The 5,975-nt window shown below is 37.0% G+C and overlaps 1 long non-coding RNA gene across 1 annotated transcript; it reads right to left on the minus strand.

The window, feature by feature from the left end:
* Window positions 1–314: 314 nt before the first annotated feature.
* LOC146145323 (uncharacterized) lies at window positions 315–849 on the minus strand. Its single transcript, XR_014498680.1, has 2 exons — window positions 756–849; window positions 315–400 (listed from the first exon to the last, which is right to left on the minus strand). It is a non-coding gene; the product is annotated as an uncharacterized LOC146145323 (long non-coding RNA).
* Window positions 850–5,975: the final 5,126 nt, after the last annotated feature.

Here is a 5,975-nt window from a genome sequence, read left to right on the forward strand (position 1 = left end):
TGAGAACCACTGAACTAACCGAATATTTATTTTTATCATATTTACCTCGGTAAATGCAACCTTGTCTAGCACAGGGCTTTAAATCTCTGTTTGTGTCCGTTAATCACCATAAACAACTGTTAGCCATTGGTATATCGTGCGTTTTGTACTTGTTTTCCACTTTTTTGTGTTCTTGTAAAGTAAATCTTGTATTAAATTAATATATTATTTCACAATAAAGCTTCTACGCATAGCGGTGATAACTCTTTTACGAAACACATAAATAACCTAAACTCCAAATATATATTTCTGATCGATTCTGAAAGCAAAAGACCGGCAATGCACTATATTATTTATTGCTTTTGTGATGCAGTTGAAGTTAAAAAATCCATGTAATGTTTCGGGATGTCATCGTCAGTAACTGCAATTAAACAAAAAATCTGCAATAAATCTCGTTACAAAAAACTCTAAACAATAGGTTAGCTCTTATTTCCTTTTTCGTTCCTAAAAATACCAACACATACAACTTGGATTTAATCGCCTCACGAAGAGATGAAAGTAATACAAGATTAATTTTACGGTTTAGCTTTTATGTTAATGCTTTTTAATGATAGACAATGTTTGCCGTGTTGCTTAAAATTTGTTGTTGCTACTATTTGTGAAGGAAGATTTTTTTTTTTTAATATCGAGGGGCATACTTCGAAGTGAAACTAAGTAACAGTAAGAAAATAGTATTGAAATTACTGATTGATTGCGAGATTTCGTTTATTCCTCACCTAATAAGAATATCCGCTGTACCCAGCACTGTAACCTGCTCCGTAGGACTTTCCTCCGTAACCAGCGCTGTAGCCTGCTCCGTAACCAGCGCTGTAACCTGCTCCGTACTTTGCTCCGTATCCACCGCCGTAACCAGCGCTGTAACCTGCTCCGTACTTTGCTCCGTATCCAGCGCCGTAACCAGCGCTGTAACCTGCTCCGTACTTTGCTCCGTATCCACTGCCGTAACCAGCGCTGTAACCTGCTCCGTACTTTGCTCCGTATCCACCGCCGTACCCAGCGCTGTAACCTGCTCCGTACTTTGCTCCGTAACCAGCGCTGTAACCAGCTCCGTACTTTGCTCCGTATCCAGCGCTGTAACCTGTAGAGTTTCCACTTCCTGAGCTATAACTATAACCAGGCGAGCTGTAGCTATAACCATAACCGTACCCTTCACTTAGGGTAGCGGCAAGTGCCAACAAAACGAAGATCGAGAGTTTGTTCATCTGTAAAATAAAAATTAATATTTTATGCAATTACAAGTAGCCTACTATTTCGCCCACAATGTATAGAGCACTGCAATCACTTACCTTGAATTAGTAGTTTACTTCAAGTGTGATTTGCACTTTGTTGGTTTGGCTTTATATAGTGTTTTGTACACCCTGTTTTTACATCTAGTGAAGATTAAAATCCAAGAAAACCATTTAATCATTTCCTTAGTTAGTTTAATGAATTAGTGTGGGGGTATTTTATATGTAACCTATGTTGTTCAGGTTCTTGTAAAAATATAAACATATATCATTTTTTTTGTTTTTAGATATTAAAACATCTGCTACATATAAGTGTATTTTCAAGTCTGAAATTGTGTAGTTTGTCTAACATATTCAGGAAGGTTTAGTCTGTAATATGTTTAAGCAAATCCATTTTCTTCTGGATTGTCCTTGAAACCGCCGATTCGGTAACTTGGAAAGTTCGTTGAAATACAATTTAGTTGTTATTCGCCAAAAACTATAATGATTTAAATTGCTCTTTACAAAGGACTACATAGTCGTTAAATATTGGGTAAATTCCTTAATTAGATGATCAGTGCCTTATCTCTGTGTTATAATTGAATAAAGAGTTATTTGAAACGTTTAACATAGCCACTTCTGTAAGAGCTTTGATATTTTTATTAGTTCTTAATTGGATGAGTTCTTTATTTCTGAAATTTGTTGGAAATATCAACTAATAATAAATCGTAGCTGTTTTTCGTAAACGTTTCTTCTTTTAACGGAATAAACATAAAATAACTTGCTGGAAATATTTTTGATTGTTTTAGAAATGTTAAAGAATGTTAGATGTCACGGTCCAACAAAACGTTCACGCTCTAACAAAACGTTCATGATTTCCGCATAAACTTGTGGTATATTAACGGTGTGTTTTCGGTTGAATCGAGTACAGGGAAATTGTTGGAAGGATATTGTTTTTTAAACAACATCCACTTCCGAAGTTAATTTATAATTCTTAGAATTTAACGGACAAAACTAAAAAAACCTGCAGTTTATGGGGTTCAAAGCGTTGATAACCTATTACCGCGAAACTTGTGTGCGTTCCCATCCATTGAACTTGTATGACACTCAAATATCAACTAATAATAAATCGTAGAACTGTTTTTCGTAAACGTTTTTTTTTTAAACGAATAAGCACAAAGGAACTTGCTGGAAATATTTTTCATTGTTTCAGTTAAAGGATGTTAGTTGTGCTTTTCTAGATACGACACGGTCCAACAAAACGTTCATGATTTCCAAATAAACTTGCTGTAAATTAGCGGTGTGTTTTCGGTTGAATTGAGGACTAGGAAATTGCTGAAAGGATATTGATTGACTATTAAATCCGCTTCCTTAGTTAATTTACTGTTTGTTGAAATTTGACGAACAAACCTTGAAAAACTCGTATAATAGAGTTCAAAACGTTGATTGCTTACTACCTTGAACTGGCAATCTGCGTTCCTATTTGAACTTTCATCACACAAACGTTAGGTCTTTAGAATGATTGTCGGCAAATGATATAATTTGCTGCCATGACCTGGTACCCAACCCCATTGAATACTGTAAGGCTGCACTTTGCGTTCTGAATAAATATCATCCAAGTGATCTTCAAATAGAAAACAGATTTTAATCATTATTATCAATGTTGTTGCTTATCCTTTTTTGTTATGTGTGACCAAAGACAAGCAATAAATCACTTCAGTTATAAGTTGGACAATTGTACTTAAGCTGTTAGATTTAGCAAGAAGACCTTTACCACACAATGCCCTAATGCGAGTTTCACTTCCTCCTCATGGAAGTCTTGAATTGTCCCTGATAAAGTTTAAAATGTCGGTGAATGGAGTTAAAAAGAACAAAACATAAGTTCAAAACCAATACACCGAAAACCACGGCAGACTCACCGAATCTGTTGATCTATGATGCAAGCAGAGCAGACTAGAAGAACAACTAGCCTGCAGTGAGGTTCGAACTTACGACCTACGGTCAAGCCGGGACCGTCGCTCTACCAACTGAGCTATGCAGGCTCAGAGTCGAGAAACAACCATACGCCAATGCTTGCTCAATCTGTTAGTACAAGCAACCTCATTAAAGGGGATCCACAGTACCATATCATTTATTCAATGAAACATTCACACAAATGTTTGTTAATAGATGAGATCTAGCCCTTCGAAGCTGCTTGATGACCAACGACTACGACTACGGCTTACGTATAATTAGTACACCGAAAGCCATCGCAGACTCACCGAATCTGTTGATCTATGACAGGGATGGCGATAGATCAACAGATTTTTGCTATAGGAATAGTAAAGTGGGTTTGTATGTTTAGCATTCCTCTACAAAAGTTTTCACTACTAAGCTAAGCAAACCGATGATATCTTAATGGAACAAAATATTAGTAAAATTCCAAAGAATGCACAATGTAAAAAGGTGGAATTTCGCGCTTTAGTGACTGTGTGCTAACTTTTTTGAAAATGCAAATTGCATTATTTTCCGGTCGATGTTGATGATGCTTAGCTTAGCATTTAGATAGGGCCTAGCAATACCTCCTATGCGCCACCCCGAGGCGCCCATCACTCTGCAACTTTGTAGGCTATATATCATGCGGCCAAAACGTCTGTTTTCGTATATAGACCTACGCTGTAAATTAAGCGTGGATATACAATAAATATATAATTGATTAGAACAGACATTTCGTAGAACTGGTGTAATGACGCCAAATTCAGTACACACAAGTAGCAGAGAAGCACGTAACATGACAACGATTGAAGTACTTTCATGTGGCACGATAGGACGAAGCACGGTTTATAAACAAGGAAGTTAAATGCTAAGCAACGAACATGAACGTGTTCACATAGTAAATTAAACCTACTAATTATTTTTAAAACGAAGCTCTATTAAATTACATTAAGTTTTTCACATACGCTTGTAAGTTTCGCTAAACACAAATTCCAACAATTAGTTACTTCGCAAGGTACAGCACAGCTTACTTCTCAACCTCATTTAGCAAACGAACGGCAAACATAGCAATTAAAAAAACAAGTCCAATTCCAAAACCGTTACGTAGGCTAGTAAACAACAACATTGGTATAACGTGAACGTACAGATGTAATCATGTAACATGTTGTTAAAAACTAAATATTGTGAGAGGAATGACCACACGTGCCCCTCGATACGCTCCTGCACATGAAATACTATTCTTTTATGCCGAACGTATAGCGCAACGTAGTGTGATGTAATGTAGGGCGAAAGAAGCATTTCATTCCACGATATTCTTAATATGGACGGTATGGTGCCCATAGCACACCAAACAATAAACTTACTGGCTAAAATGTGCGCCAAAATCTAACCCGAAATTCTGAAAAATCTTGGCTCACACGAAACAACAACAACAACAACAACATATAGCACATAGACATATTTTACCTTTAAATTTTCTAGCACTCTTTTGATGATGGAAATCTACTGTCTTGACGTAACATTACTTTTAGTTTACTTATTGAGTTGAAGTAAACATGCATACCGTACTTTTTTTTAAATCATTTTCTAACACGCGTCTTCAGCAAACTTACATGGGGTGAGAACATAATTTGTAATACTGATTGTCGTCTGAGCATGACGCCTAGGTTACGACGTAATACTTACTAGTGTTCCATTACCGCCTTAGGGTTTTGTACATCAGCGGTTCCCAAACTGCGGTCCGCGGACCAACTGAACTGGGGTCCGTACACCTCTTTTAGAGGGTCCGCAATCAGTGGTGGGATTCAAATTTTTTGTCAGCCGGTTCTATTACAAAAGTCATATGGTTCAACCGGTTCTGTTACAAAAGTCATATTTTGCGGTAAAATATTAAAGTAGCTGTAAGAACAGGATGACTTGTACTTTTGACGCAACAATGACATTTTCAGACAAACAACCACAAATAGAAAATTACTATAATTATAAAAATGAATAAAATGTATGACTGTTACGTCAGACCTTGACCATTGTACATTTTGTAAAAACAAACACGTGAGCTACTTGGAACCTAAAAGCATATCCTCGAAAGAGGGGAGCGATAAAACACAGCAAAAACACAAAAAATCACCCCCTCTCTATTTATTTTTAATCCTTTCTTTCAAATGGGTCCGTATGCATACTCCTCCTGTAGGGGGAGTGAAGACCGTTTTTATTTATTTTCTTGTTGTATGGCTCTCCCAATCTGGAGCACGCCATTGTGTATTCCCTATATGTTTCTTCGCCGCGCCCACCGCTCACTCGTTTTTTTTATCGCTCGCCACTCAAAAATAAAAACCAAACGGGGCAATGATGAGCCCAAACCAAAGGGGGGCCCTAGCATATTGCTAGCCCCAACAACAACCCTGATGTCAATGAGCCCTCCAAATAGAAAAACCCAACGGTTCTCAACCAGTGGGCCATGGCTCACTGGTGGGCCACGGAAACTTTTTCAGGTGGGCCACAGACCAATTTAAAAAGCTAGATTTATTGAAGAATTCAGTTCCATTTGTGTTCACTATATATAATTTTAAGAAATAATGGCTTGGAATGTAAATTAAACGTAATTTGATTGGTTGAATAAATAATCTGTTTTGACATATGTTATAATTTTCGATATCTATGAATTTTCACGGTCTGGCGAACGCCATCCAAGTGCAAAGCAATGCATAACATTCACTGCTTAACATGATTAAGTACGTTAATTTACAATGTGCATCA

This window comes from Ascidiella aspersa, chromosome 5 (assembly GCF_963924565.1).
Source record: "Ascidiella aspersa chromosome 5, kaAscAspe10.2, whole genome shotgun sequence".
Classification (NCBI taxonomy): Eukaryota; Metazoa; Chordata; class Ascidiacea; order Phlebobranchia; family Ascidiidae; genus Ascidiella; species Ascidiella aspersa.